Consider the following 21881-nt stretch of genomic DNA (forward strand, 5'->3'; position numbering starts at 1 on the left):
TTGTGTTTAGAGTGTATCTTTCTAGAAAAAGTTTTTTCCCACACCTTCCAATGATATTGATCTAATTTATGTCCTTTTATGTCCCAGTGCAAGTAAAACAGAAGCAACATTCACGCGAACTTATAACAACAACAGTAGGTTCAAAATCACAATATTTGCCGTGCCTCTTCCATTATGTAGTCAAGAGAAATACATTATGATAGAGACCCTAAAGACTCATGTAAAAGTATATTATTTTAGCCATAAAGTGATTACTCATTATTCATAAAAAGATTTAAATTTAAAATTATATTTGCTATAATGAGAAGAAAATAAGAATGGGGTTTTGGGAATTTTTCTCCATTATGGGAAGACAGTCTTACAGATTAAATCTGCTGCTGACAAAGACAGAATTTAACCTAAGAATGTCTGATGCCAGCTGGAAGAACTGCATGCACCCATAGATGAGAACTGTCAACACTGCTTACATTGATAAGGTCAGACAGATTTCATAGCTGTTTGTATTGAGTGGTTTGTTGTTGATTTTGTTGATATTTTTAAACCATCTTTGCATTTTGGAAGCTACTCTAAACAGAACAAGAGCAATTTTAGGAAACAGTTGATCTGCTTGAGTGTAGGACAGATCCACAGAGAGATCTGGATAGGGTGGACCAACAAGCCATGTCTAATCACAAGAATTCAATAAGGCCAAAATCTGAGTGCTACTCTTGGTTTATAACAACCCCAGGAGCTGGAAGAAGAGTGGCTGGAAAGCTGCCCAGCAGAAAAGGACCTAGAGGTGCTGGCACAATTAGGGCATAGCTTAATGATGGACTTAGTAATGTTAGATTGATGGCTGGATTTGATGACCTGAACGGTCTTTTCCAACCTAAATTATTTCAGATTCTCTGATTTTGTCTTCAATACTAATCAGCTTAGCATATTTACAGTAATGTGAACAACAGTCCCTTTAGTACCTTCATAACAAATCAGCCTAACTGTAAGGCAGAACAAAATCAGATATTCCTAAAAGCTTATTTTTCTATCCAAATCACAAGTTGTTCCTGCACTCTCCTAGGAACTTTTTTTCTGGAAAGAAATTGAAAAATCTCATAGCAGTATTATTCAAAGTTACAACTCTTAGTCCAAAAAATAAAAAAAAGGAGCTATAACAATGGACATTAAGTGGATGAAATAAATTCTTCCCCCTACATTCAGTCTCCCCCATGTAAAAATCTATTATCCTAACTGTGGAGAGAAAGGACTCTAAGGTCCTCTGAAAATGCTTGATACCTAAATCGTGCTGAACAACAATAATTCCTGAAAAAGCCAGACATTCAGCTTGCATGTTTTCAGTTGAAATTACGCTCCTAGTTGCTTGGAAGGCATTTGAGAAATCTGACTATATTAGGTGACTATCCTTATGAAAACAAATGAGATACATACAGCTCAGTTGAGATCTGGATAGATGAGTCTACCTTTGTTCCATTAACCATTTCCTTTCCGTCATTGCTTAAAAATGAGAGCTATTATGTTTTTTATCATAGATATAGAGTTAGCATCGCAATATAGAATCCTTACTTATAATATGGAATTCAGTAGACAAAGTGTTCTTTCACATAAAAATGCACAAATCTTTCTTCAGATAAAGTGCTATCCTTATTGGTTAAACGCACACAGCTCTAAAAACATTTATGAGTGTGGCAAAGTAAAGCACCAGCATCACTAACCTCCAGGAAAAGTGTGAGATAGCAGAACTGCACACATTAAGAGTATATAGTCTAGAAACCATTTGGAAGGAACAGGTGTAGTCAAAAGCAGAGAGGTGAAAACGCATAATGAAATGCATGCCATTGTACCCTTTGATCTGTCAATAAAAGCAGTTCAATCAGAATACCATTACTGGCTTAATACTGCCTTTCAGACAATCACCACAGGTTTGCAGTTCCACTGCGCCAAAAACAACATGAGTTTCTGATAGCACTTGGACTTACTTGCATGATTGCTGAGTACTCTGCCCACATGATATCCAAAGAGGTTTTACTCAGGCAGAAGTACAGACAGCCAACGTTGAGGCTACCACAGAAATATCTCCTGCACATGCAGGGCATTGACAGATTACCTCCAGTAAGATCTCGCAGCTCTCTGGAGACAGCCTCACAAGTCTCAAGAGTAAAGTGGAAGTAAGAAAAAAAAAGTTTTGTTTATTTTGACATGAGAGGAAAAGAAATAAAAGCAGGATTCACAGACTTCAACAGTCTTAAGAAAAATAACAACAAACAACTCCCACTCAAGCATCCAAGAATATTGTGACTAGATGACCCAAATCTTTTGTACACAGAGAGTACCAAAAAAACTGGTTACATGTGATGCTTGCAAAAACTACAGGTTTTATAAACACAGCTCAGCACAACCAACTATTTTTCTTCTCCCCAAAATTCTGAAATTGTTTCTAAATACAAAATCACAGATTGGCTGAGATTTGAATGCAAATCATGTTGTTCTAGTCTTGCTCAAGCAGAGCCAACTACTGCCTCTTGCTCAGGACCACATCCAGATTGCTTTTGAGTATCTCCAAGGAGGGATAGACTCCCTAGGCAACCTACTCCATCACTCAGTCACCCACACAGGAAAAATGTGTTCATTTTGCAACACACATTTTTCAGTTTGTGCCCATTGCCTCTTGTCCTGTCACTGGATATCACAGCAAAGAACCTGGCTTCATCCTCTTTGTACACTCTACATTAATGCAATTCCTCCAATGCTTTTTCTTTTCCAGGCTGAACAGCCCAGAACTCAGCCTTTCCTCACTGGAGAGGTGTTCAAGTCCCTTAATCATGTTCATGGTCCTTTTTTGGGCTCTCTCCAGTACGTTCATGTCTCTCTTGTCCACTAGGACCCCAGGTTCTTTTATGCTTTCCAGTTAGGTGGCCCCCAGCACGTCCTGGTGCATGAAGTTGTTCTTCCTCAGGTGCAGGATTTTGCACTTCTGTTTGCTGAACATTTTGAGGTTGCCCTCATCCCATTACTCCAGACTGTCAAGGTTCCTCTAGATGGAGGAACCATCCACTTCTCACATTTTTGCGTCACCTTACTCTTCCTTATAGTCTGGTAAGAAGTAGGACCAGTCTTTTTTCATAACTGTAAGAATAGTCATTTCTCAACTTTCATGATTCTCAATTCAAGAGAACTCACACAAGACCTGTTCTATAATCCCTCTTAAAGTCTGGTCTTACTTAAGAAAACATTAATTTACAAGTCTTCCCTTTTTATCCCAGTGGGGCAGGATTTCTTTGAAAGTTTTTAGTTTGCCATTTCTACAAGCCATGCTATTCTGAACGGATTCAGACATTGCTTTACTTCTTCCTTTGGCTACTGCAGTATCTGCTCCATTGTCCACGTTTCTTACTTTTCTTGTAACTATATATTCTAATTATACATTATTACATTGCATTTAATTCTAATTAAATCAAATATGATGACAGGAGAAATATGACCATATCTCCTCAAATGCTTCTAAGTATTTTCAAAATACAGATTATCATTTCTGCTCCTCCCTTTCATTATCACGGACAACCTCCATGTATTATTATTTGTCCTCGGACTATTCTCTAAAACTCATGCACTGTTCTTACAGAACTTCTTTTCCCATCACTGTGTTTTCACATGCCATGACACAGTTAAGACCATTATCATTAAAGTGTCTCACCTTTTTTCCAGATTGTTTCTTTCACATTGTTGAACCTTAGTGGAAGAGAGATAGGCAAATTTCTATTTTACTTCTGGTCATATTATCATTATCAACACCACTTTTCTCTCTTTTCCCAATCTCTACCACATACCATTTGATGAGCTTTGTTTCTGAATAACAGTAAATAAATTGTCATGTGCCATTAAAATTTGCAAAGAAAGACAGCTTGAACAGAAAGTAACCACTTATAAAAATCATCATTTAGTTTATATAGTAGTTAATAACTGCAAGCTTTTCAATCCTTCCTTCTAGATTCAGGCTGTCAGTTTTCTATCCCATGTGGTTACACCTGTACTGAAAAACTTAAAATGTAACTCAGAAAACACCCACAAATGATAACAGTAAAGACATGTTCTCAAATTTTTCCAGTCAGTTGAAGCCAACCAATACAAATATGATTAAAGAGATTAAAGAGTATTCTGCCACTGCTGAAGCTTGTTATTAATACCAGGATATTTTCTCAGAAACAATGAACTGCTAAAAATAAAGTCATGAGGAAGTACATCACAAAGCAGTGTTTTCAAAGGCATTAAGGGAGTAGTATTTGTTTCTTCCCCACCTCATCCATGCATATCTTTAAAAACTTCTCACTGAAGTTTAAAATATTCAGCACTTTCATAGCAAAAGTATAACAGTCCCAGGAATCTGATAACTAAGCTTTATTTCAGAAGTTATCCAAGATATTATATTGCATGTGGCTACAAAAACTTTTGTTTCTGCAAGAAAGGCATGGACAAGAAATCTAAGAAGTTACAAAACAATGAATTGAACTACATTATTACTTAGTCTCCTTCTATCATTTACACTCAGCAAAGTCCTGTTTACTGTTGCAGTATGAAACTGCAGAGAGTTCATTCATTTGTATGTGTAGAGAGTAGGACAGGATATGTTCCTATAAACAGTGTTTTTCCTTTTTCTTTCTTTTTTTTTTTTTTTTTTTCAAACGAAAGAGTAAAATAACTTGAGATAGTTGCTCACAAGTCCTGAAAATGACATGATTTTATAACCAAGACATTTCAAGTTTGGATATGTATTCTGAAGCAGATGGTAAGACCTGAAAGAAGATGAAGAACTGGGATTCAGTCACAGCTAAATGTTCTGAAAATGAATGCAGATTATAGTACAAAAAGTACAAAAGGTGGTGGAGATTGATATATCAATCCTATCTATTTTAAAGCGAATTCACGCAAGAGGTACACAAACTTAAGCATAGGACTTCACAGTCACAAAGTAAGTGTCATTTAAAAGAGCTGTAGGTTCTCTTCTCACTTTTCCATGAATGGGTATCAATTTGTGGTTAAGCAACAGTAGTAACTGGTGGGCAAGTTCCTAAGCAGTCTCTTTGAGTTTAACATCTGCCGAAAATTCCTAAAAGCCTCCTCAGGCATCAGCACCAAGACAAAATGCCCTGATGCTACCTTGACGTTGTTAATGAAAGCTCAAATTTCTTCAATTAATGCAGTTTCAAGTATCTTATTCAGCATTCTTCCAATAATCTACACAAAATCCTACATATTCCAGTTAAATTGCTGATGATTCATAATCAAAAAGCACCATAAATATAGAAATTTTGAGTAACTTAAAGAGTCTAATGATGAGTTTCAACTTGCAGTCCCAGAAATGAATAGAGATACAATTGGAAAGATGCAAGTTTCTGTACAATAAGCATTACTGCTACATGTTGGAAGCTCATTAGGTGTCGACAACACAGAGGTATTGTGCTGCTACTGTGCCTGACTACATTGAGGGAGTACCATGCAGCTTGAAGGTGTGAAGCTCTGGTATTCCAACTAAAAAGAAATTCACCAGTCTTCAAATGGGTTCTGCAAAAGAAGAGAACACTCCAAATTCCATAGAAGTAATATTAATGTGAAGTGTATAATTATAATGAGTCAGTCATTATCTCCTACAGTAGGATTTTTATACTGCCATTAGCAGTTACTACAGTGCCCTAGAAGGTCTCTCTTGGTAGATACAGAGGGGATCATCTAGTTTTGTTCATTACTTCATATCTGTCTTTTGAATGTTTTCACAAGCTTCAAAGTAAAGGCAATAATAAATATCATAAAGAAAGAGATACAATTTTCCTTGATTTTGTGCATCTTCATTGATACTCATTAGAAAAAATGTTTTTCTACAAAATTTATCAAATGTTGCCTGCTTTATAATTAAAGATTCTCTAAAAATATTGCTGATTTTACTACATGTTTGGAGGCAAACTCTTAATTCTCAACAGCTGACATAACCAACACTCAGCATTTTATTCTAACCGTTCTAATTTTAAAGATCAAATACAAGTTTATGAAATGTATGAAGTTGGATATTCAATTCCTTTTTAAGTCAAAACTGACAAAAAACAAATTCCAAGCATATTTCATAAAAAAGTATTGTGTGTTTAACAGCTTGTCGTAACCTTAAAAAACGACTGGCAGATTGCGTTAAAACATTAGGAAAAATACGTGAATAGCAGTAACGAGTACTGAGATTCTTCACTCCAAAAAGAAGTCAATGTGAGGAAAGATTTGGGGCAGAAAACAAGAATTCTGCTCCTTCCTCAGGTGTGCACCTTCACTAAAGAGGAAATGAGTGAATGCTCACTTCAAAAGAGATGCGTTTAAGCACAACCTGAATTTTTCTATATTGTACTATTCCATACTGTTCTTAGTCCCAGTGGTTGGGATATGACGGTGTCTAGGGAATTCCTCGAACAGGTCAGGGCAGGGCAGTTGGAGCGAGCCCTAGCATCAGGCATCTCGCTGGGAGAGGGATGACACCAGGCATGGGGACCCACGGATGGGGACCTGGAGCCCTTTTCTTCCCCCCTCCCCCCAGATCTCCAGGAATGCTAACAAGTTTTCATAATCTTTACTCCCCACCAAAAGGTTAATGACCTTTAACAATCTCCTAATGGCACCATCAGGAAAAACAAAAGGCCTTTTGTAAACATATACTTTAAACAAGGCACATCTTTACTTCAACAGAAACGAAGAGAGCACGGAGTGATTCAAAACTACTTTTTAACACAACGTGAAGCTGATGTGATACCGTACTAAACTCAGAAAGCAATTTGCTGTGATTCCGTTTCATACGACAAGTAGATTTAGTTTTTTAGCCTTTGGTAGGTAAACACATCCCGGGCATTTCATTAAGACAAGAGTAAGAGACATCAGTAGTAAAGCAAGGAAATAAGTGTTGTTATTGGACCTGAACATATGTAATTTAAATTATCTGAAAATCACTTACGTTAAAGAGAAAATGTCACTCGTCATTTCTGCTTCCTACTGTGGTGGTTTCACCTCGCTGGGCAGCTCAACTCCACCATGCTGCTTTCTCAATTCCCCCTTCTCAGAACCACAGGGGGAGAAAATACAAGGAAATATCTTGGCAGATGGGTAGAGATGAGGACGGGGAAGTCATTCGCCAGTTACCATCACGAACAAAACAGACACAGTGTAAAGGAGATTAATGTAATTTGTTACTAATAGACTAGAGCAGAGAGAAACTAAAAGCAGACTAAAACAGTATCTCAGCACTCATCTTCTTCCACCTCCTCCTGAGCAGTGTGAAAAGACAGGGGAACGAGGCTGCATCATCCCTAGTGCTCCTCCGTGAGCAACCTCTGCCCCTGCTCCACGTGGGCTTTGTCCCACGGGATGCTGTATTTCCCTCACGGATGCCATGTGAGCTTCCCAGTGGCCGCAGCTCTCCAAGCACTGCTCCAGCATGGCTCCGTGCCACTGCCCACCCTGCAGGCTCTGCACCAGTACAGCCCCACGGGCAGCAGCATTCCCAGCCCTCCTGCCCCACCGCGGGTTGCAGCTCCTGCGGAGGGATCAGGCATCATCTGCTGCTGCTGCATGCGGAGATCTGGTGCCCGTGGGCTGCAGGATAGCCTGCTCTTCTACGGGCCTTCCCTGGGCTGCAGGGAGCTGCTGCAGTCCTTCTGCATTGACCTTACGGGCTGCAGGGCTGCTCCTCTCCCACTCCACACTCCTCTCAGCTGCTGTAGCACAGCAATTTTTCCCTCCCTTCAGTCTGCCCACCGAAGCTGCTCCTCTCTGACACGGTGCAGTGCTGGGCTCTGCTCACGCAGGCCCCCGCTACCTAAACCTTGTCATGTAAGCACAACATATCTACCACACCAGTTAGCCACCAGTAAGAACTGATGTCCTATTTGTAGGAGACAAGACCTGATTTCTACTAGAACATTTCAATGAATCATCCAGACCTCAAAAATCCCCACTGTATCTGCTTGCTGTTTTCCAGCAGATTTCTTTCACGCAAATACTCCCTTCACAGTAAAGGTCCTCTGTTTCCATGAACTCTATATTAGATTTCAGCATTGTTGTTTGAGCTGCCCTCAAAAATAAATCCTTCAAAGCCTTTTCAGTCCTCATCTCCCTATTCCTCTCCTGATTGTCTCTCTGTTCCCTCTTGCAGTCTCTCCTTTGATGGATCAGTCTTCTATTGTAAATCTGATTATTTCTGCAGTGTAGCACAGACATTGCCAACCTGACTTTAAACAAACTAACTCCCATAGTCAATCATACCATAACAACACTGAGCTCTGCTCAGGCTGATTTTGTTCTCTCCACTTCATGTTTTCATACTTGCCATACTTGGGATTTTGCTTTTAAAGAAAGTTCATTAAAATTTCTTAAGCAAGACAATATTATTTTTCTTTCCCTCTCAAAGGACTCTTGGGATGTAAAGGGGCATTATAAGTGTAAAGTGTTTAGTTCACCCTGGTTATAGCATAGATGCAAAACCAGAATTCCTGCAATGTTATTGTACGTGGACTCTTTCCACAACAGTTTCTCCCATCCTCACCAAAGAAGTTTAGGAACATTTCTTACTTCTAGTTTAAATCTACATTTAAAATTATTTGAAACAAAGCCTCAGGCCTCAGTTTTTCAGCTTGAGACCAATTATGTCTGTATTAATGAGCTCTATAACCGCCTTATGTGTAACATAGCTTTCAAACCTGTATACCTTTTAAAATTATTTAAATCATGTATTAAACTTACAGAAATGTTCCATGGATTCTGCTTGCATGTACCAGAAAATACTTTTTGCTAAAATTACTTAAGCTGTATTTCTTACTTAACAAGGTAGTCTAAAAGTCAAATATTTGCGGACAATCATTATTTTTTTTTAATTAAGAGATTCTGCTTCTCAACAAACAAACCTGGGGTGTAAAAATGACACATTTTTATTATAATAATAATTATAAGACTCACAGTTTTATAAGGAAGACTGATTCACGTCTCTTATTTCTATCATTAGGTTCTCCTTCCAACACTTACTAGAGCCTGTAGGGATACGGGAATGACCAAGGTCCAAGATTGTTCATGATAGACAGAACACAGAACTCTTTGCTTTATACACAGCCACTTTGGTCCACTTATTTCTCGTGATAAGTAGGAAGAAAAAAAATCCTTAAAAAAAAAAAAAAATACTAATCACACACACCCCAAAAATCCACAGAACAAAACACCTAGCTTGATTTTGAAAACATGTTTGGAAGTTAAATGAATATATATATATATTCACATACACACACTCTTTAGTAAGTGTTAATCTGAAATTCAAATGTAAAACATGGCAATTACACACAATGATCACTTTAGCTGTCCTAAAAATCAAAACTACTTGTAAATCATCTTGATTTTAAGATGCAGAAGCTAAATAGTTAATCAAGATCCTTACATAGTATCTCTGAGACACCATTTCTTTTAGAAAAAGAAAGCCATGAACTGCTAAGCAATCAAAGCATTTTTCCCAAATTTACTACACTCATTATCTTAAGCAAAGTGTTTGATCTCTGCTCACAAATTAGAGTGGCTTTAAAGAAGCTTGATCTCTTATTAAGAGGGCAGTAACTCAGATCCATATTCCCTTCTGTTTTTCTGTAGTTTTCAGCAGCTCTGGCTAAAACCCGGCAAAAATTCACAGAAAACAAAAGAGCTATCTGCAGAAAGCCTAAGTTCCTACAGAGTTAGATATTTTTTGAATTGCCACTTGACATTTTATATTTTCTAGCAAAAACGGAAAAGTGTGAAGTTCTGTTCTTAGCTATAGTGCTGAAATTTGGGAGAAATTCAACTGTTTTCAAAGCAATATCCCTGGAATTACATTGGTTCAGAAGCTTGTTATTTGAAATTCTGCTACTACATTTATTCCTGGTCATCCCCATAGCAGAAGATGCTGCTATGTTGAAAAAACCTTCTAAATTGGTATAGAACTCTATGAGACATCAGTTGCTGCATCTGAAATTACACACACTTACATACAAAGGTGAGTATTTGCCAGATTTTCCACTCTGAGAAGTGAAAAATGTGAAAAATGTTCTCATGGTATTCCGTCGTGATGCACAAGGGTTGCTCTGAAAGCAATGCCTCCAATGTTATGATGGCAGCCCACAGATGCTGGTGGTATGGCAGTAGATGTTGAACCTTCCCGCCAACATTCCAATACTTTTTGCTGCTGTGTGACAGATGGCAGCAGAGAGGCACAATGGCATCTGACATGGAAGTGCAGATGAAGTAAAGGTGTGTTATTTACTTATTTCATGCAGAAAAAAAATGGCTCCCACAGACATTCATTTAATGCCAGCTGGACATTTCTGGAGACCAGTGAATGTGAGTGCAGTGAGGCAGTAGGTGACGCATTTCAGCAGAATGGTAACAGTGATCACCTCTGCTGGTACACATTTGTACAAGCACAGCATGAAAGCTCTTGTTCATCACTGGCAATAATGCACACCTAGTGGTGGTGACTATGTTGAAAAATGGTGTTTTGTAGCTGAAAATTTGCTCTATTCAAATAGTTTTATCCTGCTCTTTGTACCTGTTCTTAGAAGTTTCCATGGAAATAAATAGGAGGCATTACTTACAGAGCAGCTACACATTCTGTCATGGTTGCATATCTTCTGTACTCTCCATAGTTTCTGGCTATTCCTTTGAAGAACCTGTGCTGGTCAGGTACACTCTGCATATGATATTAAAATAATATTTTTCCTGACTTTCCTATTAATCAAGAGATATTGAAGTGGTGAATCTATGAAAGTCAGAAGCAAAAAAAATAGCAAACCAAGACAGGCACAACTGTACTTCAGAATTATCACTGAGTATGAAGCATTCTCAAATTCTTCAAAGTCATATTCAAGTTTTCTTCTATGTACAGCTCTGTCTGGCAATGATAAAAAAAAGTGTACTGCTGTAAGAGGTTATGAACTTTTGCACTTAAATGAGTTAATAGCCTTCAAAATCCCTACTCACTACTACATAAAACTCAGAGTTTAAGAACACTACAGTGAAAGCATTCAAAGTGGAGAAACATAGAGCTAAGTTTTAATTAAACGAACAGATCTAATGATACCTATCCAAGGTCAAAATCTGGCTCAGTGTGAAGCTAGGTTTCTTTTCACTTCAGTGAGATGGAGGTCTTAATTCTCCATCTTCTTGAACTGAACATTTTTCTGTATACAAAGTGAAAAAATGTTAACAGTGTATTTTTGCAAGCGTAAAAGATTTCGAGAGGCACCCAGCAATGAGAAACAGCATTTAGAGCAAAGGATTCCAAGGGGATTTCATTGGCAGACTACACTAGATGTATTAATCATGTTTTTTCATGAATGGCCTTCCAAAGAAATTCAACTTGTATTTTATTACTTACAGTCCAACCATACAATGCTGTTTAAAACCTATTGCCAGCACGTGACATTAAAATGCAAGTTCCATCGTTTCCTTTCCAAATATTCTTAAAAGATTTTGATGGAAATCACTGCATCTCAAAAGAAAAGCGAAACAAAGGCCTTACTTTTAGAAGTATATGGTTTTATGGAGGGGAAAATTTTTTTCCTATTATTCACTTTATTTATTTATTTCCTCAGGAAAACATCAGGCAATGAGTCATAGCTTCTAGGTTTAGGCATGTGCTTAATACTGTGTAAGTACTGACAAAGTGCTCTGTAGTGCTGCTGTCAAAGTTCTGTTTCATGATTCTGGCTTTAGCAGTATCCTCCAAACAGAGAACAGAGCCATTTTGTCTTGCTTTCCTCAGCTTTGGGAGAGTGACTTTTCTCTTGGTACATGAGGTTTTCACCTAATGAAAACATCAGAACCCTGCTCACAGAGCAAAGCAAGCATATCCTGTTCTCTCCCCCTTCTTCTGACATGCAGTCTCACTAAATAGACAATAAAATCTCAATCATTTGCTAGCATTCATGAATGCATAGTTTTTTCACTTATCCACTGATTTCAGCAATGCTTTTGACAAGCTTCACTTAAAAGGTACCTGCACTGGGAGCAATTATGATTGATCAGCCTCAAACCCACTTCTGTCTGGGACTAAATGGCCATAGCTACAGGCTTTAGGTCATGGTAGGGCTGACCTATGTGAGCGGCGGAAGAAATGTTTTCCTGCTCATAGAAGCATGGGCTAAGAAGCCAGTCTAAATATATGATGGAAGTAGGAGGCAGGAATAAGAAAGGCTTCTTGAGGACAGACATTATTGGAGTAGCAAGCTTGATATTTGAGAAAAATGCCTGATGGCTCTCTCTCGTATTCAGAAAAACAGAACTTATTTATAAAACAAACACTGAATTTGCACCAAAAATATTGCACACTTGTGTTACCCAATTTTCCACCTACACAGAGTGTTCTTGCAAAATCTTTAATTTTGACTAGCGGTTCAGGTTAGCGGAGTGGTGGTAGCAAATTCAGGTTCTGTTGGTATTTACAAACCGTCTCCAACATGACGAGATAGAGCTGTCAATAGCACTTAATCAATGCCTTCCTCAATACTAGAAAAGAGATTTCCTAAGCTTATATAAGAAGACTACCAAAATATAAACAAAATTTTCTGAAGTTGTTATCAAATCTGCATTGTTGCATTTGCAAATCAGCGCAGGTTTGCACAGATATGTTAGCATTTTCACGTGCAAGGATCTTTTATCAGACCACAGCCATAGTGTGCCACATTTAGGGAATAAAATGTGCTATTCTTCCAAGTAAAGATGATTTCTGAAATATGAGCAAATCAAATACGATTCACAGAGGACACCATGGCAAATGCTGTGCAAAAAGAAAATAATGATTGGGTGAAGCCTTTAACACTGAATGAAAACACACACTCCACCTGAAAGGTATGATTAAATTCATAGAGTGGTTTGGGGGCTCAGTTCATTTTTTTCTTCAGCTGCATTGGTCTTTTACTTTACTAAATCTGGATATATAGGATGGAAAAAAAAGTCAGAGTGCGTTATAAATAAAGAACTAAAGTTAGGAGAGCTGATAAAATATGAATACCATTTCAAGTAGCTTAATGTGTCATAGCTGCATAATAGAAAAGGGAGTGAAGTGCCCTACTCCAAAGGGAGCATGTGCCCCTGCTGCTTAGCAGTAGGTTTGAAAGAGGCTGTAAAGGGAGCACAAGTGGAAAATTCCCCCACTGGCTGCTTTCCAAAGCAGCATTCAGTTTATAAAAAATATGATGTTTTATTTGATACTGAGTGCGTGGCTTGGGCTCTTGGTGTTTTGTTCTGTTGGTTTTTATTCCTACAGAAAAGCAATTGGGAAACAGAGTGGGATACCAGAGCTCTGTATGTTTTGCCTTTCCCATCCCCACTCCCAGCCATTCTTTTATTATTTTTAGCCTCTCATCAAATCTGTAAAATGCCTTCTTCATACAACAGTCAGTCACATGTGTGACAGATAACATGAAAGTGCATTTCTGTGATCTTTCCTAGTCTCAGAGAAAAACAGGAGCCTAGTAACCAGGGTCTGCTAAATGCTGATACCTTGATTCAGTGTAGCTCTGGTAAGCCTGCCATCTTCCATCTCCAAGAGAATCACTGAATTAAATTTACATTAAAGATGGCTGCAGGACTGACACAGGGGTCATATTAGCATTTTCACTCTGGTAAGTTGGTCAGCAGAACATTTCTGCACCATGAAAATTATTCCAGTACTCTATTGTTAGGAATTAAACATTTATGAGAAATTTTGTAAGAGCATATTAGGAAAAATGAGCTGGTAAGAAGTACAATAAGGGCAGAGCAGTATCCATACATAGATCTGAGAAAGAAAAGCAAATTGGATTCTTTTTATCACAAAATGAAAGTGGACACCGATAAAGCAGCAGGAATATGAGTGAAAAGAGTACTCTATTTACTAGAAGAGACACAACAAAGGTAATTGTGACAAATGTGTTTAATCCCTCCTGCTATTTTGTACTCACTGAGCTCTTTACTGATACAGATTCTTGCATTAGATTCAGTTTCTCATAGAGTAGATAAATATAATAGGCCAGAATCTCCATCTTTAGATGAGCATAGCATGCAGAGCTACTTGGACTTTATACTCTCGAGATTGAAGAATCATCATAAAACAGATGAGGGACTAATTGACATTTATTCTGTACTTGAAAGAAAACCAAGAACCGTATGCTAAAAAGTATCAGCTGGGAAAAGATATTATATAGAAAACACTACCTCACAGCTTTATGTGTGCAGGAGGAATGAAAAAGAACCAGCAAGAATTGACGCGCGACAATGGAATAACAATGGCTCTTGCAGACCATTAATATCTATTTGCCTGTACTCTAGATGATTCCATATGGAGGAGAACGACCAAATAAAAGCACTTAGCAATCTAATAAGCGCTAATAAACACATTTCTTGGCTCTGAACAATAAATATAAGATCAGGAATGAATACTATTACCTTTAAAGGAGATTTGGATGCCCTGCATTGTTGTGGTTTTTTCTTTCTCATAAGACTGGTTTCTAGGAAAGAAAAAAAAAACACAAAAATGTTATTAGCAAACTAACAGCAACATACTAAGTTAATTTCAAACATTGGTCTTCTCCATTCTCGAATTTAAAAAATTGAGTGTAATGGTGGTTTCCAATTGAGAATCTGACTCTGTATACACTAGCTCTTGGCTTACATTTTTACCTCAGCTGCCCATACGTAAAATGAGAAACGACTCACTTTTTGATACTTCAAAGTTTTAAGAAAATACTTCACATAAAGAATGTAAGATTATATAATATTTGGAAAGGAGATCATTAGACTTTTTGAGAAAAGTTCCTAGTTGCATCCTGAAAGAAAAGGATGACTTCTGGCAACAGGAGAGGCAAATGAAAGTAAATGCTCTCAGACACAAAGCAACAGAACTGAAATAGAGCTATTCCCATTGGATATACACTGCCAGTTCCTGGAATATCTTTTGCATTATGCAGTCAATCCATCAAAGAATCTATTGGTTAAACAGTGTGCTAAAACACAAACGTAGAAGAACCGTATGTATAGGAAAAAAAAAAAAAGTTTTTGAAAAAAACTTTCTAATCTCTGTTCCAGCCAAGAAGCTCTTTAAAACACGTCTCTGATCTTAACAGTAACGTGCCAACTTCCAAACTAAAGTAATGTATCTGAAATGAATGACTGGCTTGAAATAAACCTCTGTGTTCCTGGAAGAGCACAAAAACTACACAATGTGCCTGTACCTAAATCCTTGGTAAGCTTTGAAAAATCATTTTATTTAGCTTACAGTGTAGTTCTGTTCTCCTTGTGTTTAGTGTGTTTTTTTATCCTAGGGGTAGGTGAGTAATGTTGGGTGGAGTTTTTGTGGTCTTATTCCCATTGTGTTCCCATAAAGATTTACCTTAGAATATTCATACTTTATTTTTCTAGGGGATGGTCAGGTATTCTTGGTTTTTGTTATTGTTGTTGTTGTTTTACACCTTTAACATTTTCAAATGATTATTCCTCTCGGCTCACATTTGTATCCTTTGAGACCCCTGCCGGCCCAAAGTCTGAATCAGGTTTGAATATACAAATACCCAAAGACTTTTAAAAGTATTTGACACAAACCACCATTACTTATGCATGCACAATTTCATCCTGAAATGAGAAGACGTTTTAGTTTGAACTGGGTCTATTTCTTGCTGATGGAAAAAAATTGCAAGGTAAGACAGCATCATATTCACAGCACAAGAAAATTGCTGTTGAGTGCTAGAAATGCTCTCACACCCAGCAGTCATGACACTGCTCCAAACCTGGGGAAGCAAAGCCACCTCTCTGCAGTGTTTACCTTCTGGGACTAGCTGATAACTGACCCAATCCTTGGCACAAACTAGAGGATGCTAAAAACTGCTCTAACTTACACCTGAGTGCCCACTGCTCTGACAGCCTGCTGCAGCAGCAAGGACTGGCAGGGCTTGAAGCTATTTAGGCTGTGTCCCTTTTCTTCTCTGAATACCTCTCACAGCAAGAATACACAGTAGAATAAAAAAGCCTCGAGTCTTCATCAGGAAATCTCTCCCCACTGAAGAAAACCCCTAGGGCCTCGTTCATGGTTGTTGAGGCTGTTTTTGACAGCTGCATAAGAAGGATATGGCCAAAATATGCCAACATCAAATGTGCTTGCAGCCTTCTACTAAGGGGCAGCAGCTGTTCTGCAGAAAAGCAAGACATAAAGCAACACTTCAATGGGAGGCAAGTAAAACATTTTAAATATGGACGTATTATTTCCATTTTAGCATAATGATCAAAAAGATCTATAATATGACCTAACAAATGTTCTTAAGTTCTTTTGAATGAGTCAAGTTTGAAAATAGGGTAGAGTTTATTTTTGTACTTTTTAATTTATATTTTTATAGGTACCACAAATATCACCCATTTGGTTTACGCTACTCATTACTTATCTATAATCTTAGAAAGACGAATTATGACTTTAACAATTAAGGTTAGACTTTCAGCTGAATTGTTCCCAAACGAACCATTATGACTGATTTTTGCAGTTTCCCCTTTTTGTATTAGCATGCAGGTTTTCACAGAGCACAGCCAAACCTTCAGGTTGCAAATAGATATGTAAGCATGAACACGTGCATAGAGGATACAACAGCAAATCTTTCCATTCTGTTTGAAAGTGTTTGACATTGCCTGTTGCCAAAAAAAAAAAAACCCTCAAACTAGAGTTTCCAGAACTTTCATAATCCTTGTACTATGAACTACTCCACTTCTCATGACCTGTGGAGTACGGAGAAAAACGGTTGAAAAGCACGAGTAACATTCACTGCACCCTGGTGATCTCAAGGACCAGTCACCTAGGGAGGAGCTGACCCAGCAAGAGATTATGTCAGCGAACACATAATGTTAAGTATACACTGGAGCGGGGACATGAACCCATTTCTCCCAGAGAATATAGTCATTAGGTTGCAGTAGTATTTTTCTCCCCAGCCCAATACATTATTACTTAAACTGAAAGGAGAGGAAAAAAGTATGACTACATCAGTCGGACACCTGCCACTGCAGAGTAGCAAGCAGTTACAGCATCCACACGCAAAATGGCAGCAGATGCTTTAACTTCTGGCAAAGAGGCTTTCACTATTACTGCGTATTTCTGCAGCAGGGTTTCAGAAGGTACTTTCTTTTACCCTTTCTCCTACCAGCAGGTGGAAATCAGGAGATAGATGCTGTCCTGCTCTACACAGTTTGTTAACATTGCTCCTGAGAGGATCAGAGTTTCAACCATATTCCCCACTTCAGCACATTGTGCTGGTAAGCCTGAGCTTTTAAAGCACTGCTTTTTGTGCATCAAGCTACTCACCTCCATTATATAGACAGCTCCAGCACTTAAGTCAGCACCATTGCATACATCAGTCAAAAAAAGCACTTTAGAATCAAATCTGCAGTATTGGTTGAGCTTTGTCACTCTCCCCACCGCACACCAAAATGAACAAAGTGGATTTAAAGCAATTAGGGGTGTGACCACTCTGTGTCTCTCTGTGAAATAATATCAGTAATAATTCCTCCCTCCTTCCTACTATATTTTTCAAAAGATCACGCTGCACAACCTGAAACATTTGTCACAAGCCATAGAAAATTATGTCTTCCTGAATTTGTTAGTCAAACCACAGAAGTTCTGAAAAAGAAATAGTCTTTGTTCTTATGCAGGCTACAAACTAAAGTCTGCTTACAATATCACTCTCCAAGGTTTCAAGTAAGATCTTTTGATCTTTCAGCAGGTGCCTTGTATAATCTCATAATGCTAATGGTTTTAGGCAGTGACAAACAGCAAACTGTGCCTGACTCAGCAGTCTCTCACATTCTATACATATCACCCCAATGAAAAATACAGCATTTCCCTGCTAGCTGTTCCTTTCAAATTTAGATTGTGCCTTTAAGTAAAAAGGCACTGAGGAGCAGCTCCGAGTGAAAATAAATAAATAAATTTTTACACAGAAGTCATCACACTGATGACTCTTCAGCACCTGCAAACAAAAAATCAAAACTCACGCAAAGAAAACAGATATACATTGCCCCAGAGGCATAGGTCAGAGTTTGACAGTAGGGTAGTTTATATGAGCAGGAAAACAGTATGTAGAAGGTTTCAGTAGAATTGTTAATTCACTTAGAGCATCTGGGTGCCTAATCACAATCTGAATCAGAATTTAAAGCACCATAACAGCCCTGCCAAAAAGGACCTGACAATACTGGTGGATGGTAAGCTGGACATGAGCCAGCAAGATGCCCTTGCAGCCCAGAAAGCCAACCACATCCAGGGCTGCATCCAAATAAGTGCAGCCAGCAGGGCAAGAGAAGTGATTCTGCCCCCTATTCTGTGCCCCTCATCCAGATCACTGCATCCAGACGTGGAGTCCTCACTGTAGGATAGACATGAACTTGATGGAATGCATCCAGAGGAGGGACACAAAAATGATCCAAGGGATGGAAGGATGGAACACTTCTCCAAGGACGGGATGAGAGAGCTGGGGCTGTGCAGCCTGGAGAAGAGAAAGCTCCTGGGAGATTTGATAGTGTGGCCTTTCAGTATCTAAAAACTCAGAAATAAGGGGATGGATACTTTAGCAGGGCTTGTTGTGACAAGACAAGGGGAAATAATTTTGAACTAGAACAGGGAATTTTTAGATTGGATATAAGGGAGAAACTTTTTAAGGTGGTGTTACGCTGGAACTGTTTGCCCAGAGAGGTGGTGAAAAAACTGAATATTTACCTCACAGCTAAATTGTCTGCAATCTTTACTTCACATTCAAATGCTCTGAAGCACTTTAAATAGATCACAATATATTAAGCGCTCATCTTAACCTCTTCAAAACAACAAAGCAAGCAGCTCCAAAGACTAGCAATGTCATAAGAAATTCAGCAGACTGTAGACAAATTCTTCTGGATTTATATTTTTCTACTTCCCTATAGGAGGAAATTTTAAGAATGGAATTCAAATACTGTATTAAAGGAATTCTAACAAGTATGAGAGAGCTAAACCCAAGATGAAAATTAGTTTAACACAATTTCATAGAAAAATGAAAAAAAAAAAAATTCAATGGAGTCTGGAATTTAAAGATAATCTTTAACCCCAGTTTTTAAACAAGTGAGAGGATAAGAAAGAGACTCATTCTTGCATCCTGTCTAACAATTGTCAATTCTTCAGGTGGTTTAGAAATATTTTTGTTTTCTCACTTTAAACAAGGCCCTCAGCTTTGCTGTTTTAGTGATGTCTCCCCTAAATCTTTCTCTTTTTTTCACTGTTCTGATTGAAAGTATTTGCACATAGTCTTTGCATTTTACAGACTAGGTATGCCAAGAGATTCTACAGCTCAGTGGCAACTCTAGTCATTCATCCCATGGCTCTGGTTTTCCTCACACATATATCACTTTTATAGCACCATAATCTCACTGACTTCAGTGGAGATACTCCTGATTTACACTTCTATTGCAGAGTCAAGTCACATAGTTCCTGTAGAGCTTGTTAGGCTGTGGGCATACCACAGTGTGGACCACAGTGGAGTAAATGTCTTTCTCTGTCAAAGTCAAAGCAAGGGACATACCACATCGGGTTCAGCATCCAAGTGAGGATAAACATGCACTGCCCGTGGACATTTTATTGTGTGATCTGTGTGGAAATGCAATCCCCCTTCACTCTCCTACAAATCACACATCTTCTATGCTAGACATAACATCTGTGCCTGCCCAGGCTGAACACATCTGCTACTGCAGAGAATCCCACCAGGTGCACGAATGTTTCTCAATGCCAGCCATTTTGTCAGTGGAGGATCCCCAGAACCGATAACAGTTGACACTATCAAAAAATAAACAATTGTCTGAACACTACAGCTACTATCACACTATGTATAATCTCAGTGAAAACTCAGAGTTTAGGATTTTCATAGGATTTATTGACAGCAAAATGAAGACTTACAATATATATGGGGTGCTGTCAGTCAGCAGAATTTGAAGCCTGTTAAAAGAAAAAGGTCTTTCTACTAACTGAAATAAGTGAGCACTAAAAAGTCTTTCAACCAGAAGAAATGTGTTGAGTGAGGTCTAAAATGGCAACACAGGATCCCAGGACCTGAGAAATTAATTCTTCAGGAAATTAATGAAGATAATCTGGGTAAATATGAGTAGAAACGTATGGTATGAAAGCCTTTTTATTTTAGATAACAGACAAGAAGAAAGTGAGCCTGAGAGACCTGTTTGAGACCAAAGAAAAGGAGGAGAATTCAAGACAGAGTGTGCCCAGGGTGAGCAGGACTATGCTGTTACCTTCCCAAAGTCTTTTCACATGTCTGTTCTCAAAGACAGTTCTCCAACTGGGGCTTTGTGGATTCAGCTCTGAGCTAAAGCATCTGAGACAAATCTCAATCTTATATAACAGTTTAGAGGAAAGATTGCTTTCAGATGCATTTTAACCTCACATTTTCTTACTTTACGCCTCCTTTTTCCAACAGCCTTTTCAACTTTGTAGTCAAGAGTTTCTCTCTCATTTTAATCTTAACTACTGTTTACAGTAGACTCAAGTAAATCTGACAGTCTCAAGACACATGGTTTTTATGAAAATGACAAATCCAAGGAAATTGGTGGAGTTGACAAACCCTTTGGGCAATCGGCAGTGAAAGCTACATTTGGCAATCCCAGAAGCTTGTCTGTGCCTCCTGCTAGCTTGCAACAGTCAGTTTGAGAGAGATACTGCAAGTTACCATATAAAATAGATGTTTCCTCTAGCAGATTTTATTCAGTACATTTTAGTAAAGCTGAGACAGTGGGGAAGCAAAATCTTTGCTCTTCCAGTATATATTTAGCTCAGACACTCCCAACTTCTGCATCCCACTTTCTCCTGCTAAGGGAAGTTGGTTTCCTTTCTTTTGGTACTGCATTTTCCTAAATTGCATCTGAATGACTGACTGACTAAAACAGTCCGTACAGGAAGATACCAGCATTAGGGGCATAAAGTATATTACTTTGTTTATATAGCACCAAGCCGTTTTCCTGAGTATTCATGGATTTATTTATTTATTCAGATTTTCAGATCTTTAGATCTTCAGTGGAAGAAAAACTACTGAAGAGATGGCATACCAAGAGATATTTGTTAAAGGAGAACAGCAGACTTTGAGAACAGCAGACTTTAAGAACAGTAGGAATAATGGCACAATATGTGGGATTCTGTAGTTTCAATTAGCAGTAGGACAACAACAGATTTAAATAAGATTTGTAATTTGCAGTTACGTCTTCTATGTCAAGACAACTACAATTCTTCAGTATTACAATATGTCAGTTACTGTTCAACTACCCTTAACTCTACAGACCTTAACCTTAACGAACATTGAATCTTAATATTCAGAAACCACATCTGGAAAAGCAGTACCTCTTGTTTTCTTTTAGTCTAGCCAGAAAACAACATATTTCATGTTTTTCCATTTCCCTGTTTGAGCTATCTTCAGTATTGTTATTTTAAAACAGCTACCAGTTTCAGTCTCTTTACATCTGTCAGCCCATGATCCCGCACCCTCTAACTCTCTCTCATCCATAACCACAGATGCCTCGCATCCTCTGAATGCAAATGACAGATTTTTAGTGGTTCTCATGTATATTAAAACATTGCCTTGATATCATGCCCCTTCCTGTTTGCTGAAATTTTTTATTAAAAGCCACTCACATTCTCTGGGAAAGACTAACATTTAAAGCTACCATAGAGACTATAAACAAATGGGTGGTGTAGAACAACATTTTACTACAACTATCTTACAAATTGATTTTGTTTCTAGGTTAAGTGAATCAAAATGTTAAGATTTCCTGTTTATCAGATTTTACCTCTTTTTTTTTTTTTTTTATGAACACATGCA

At 38.1% G+C, this 21881-nt stretch overlaps 1 long non-coding RNA gene across 9 annotated transcripts in view; it reads right to left on the minus strand.

Moving 5' to 3' along the window:
* Positions 1-14597, minus strand: part of LOC116216293 (uncharacterized) — a 190084-nt gene extending 175487 nt beyond the window's left edge. For 2 of the 9 annotated variants that reach the window (XR_014881861.1, XR_014881859.1), the window contains exon 1: positions 14458-14592. This is a non-coding gene — a long non-coding RNA (uncharacterized LOC116216293). Of the gene's footprint in view, positions 1-14457 lie in introns of all 9 variants that reach the window. The other 7 variants (XR_014881860.1, XR_014881858.1, XR_014881863.1 and 4 more) reach the window with 5 other exon arrangements.
* Positions 14598-21881: the final 7284 nt, after the last annotated feature.

The sequence above is a fragment of the Meleagris gallopavo genome, chromosome 2, assembly GCF_905368555.1.
Source record: "Meleagris gallopavo chromosome 2, MGAL_WU_HG_1.1, whole genome shotgun sequence".
Classification (NCBI taxonomy): domain Eukaryota; kingdom Metazoa; phylum Chordata; class Aves; order Galliformes; family Phasianidae; genus Meleagris; species Meleagris gallopavo.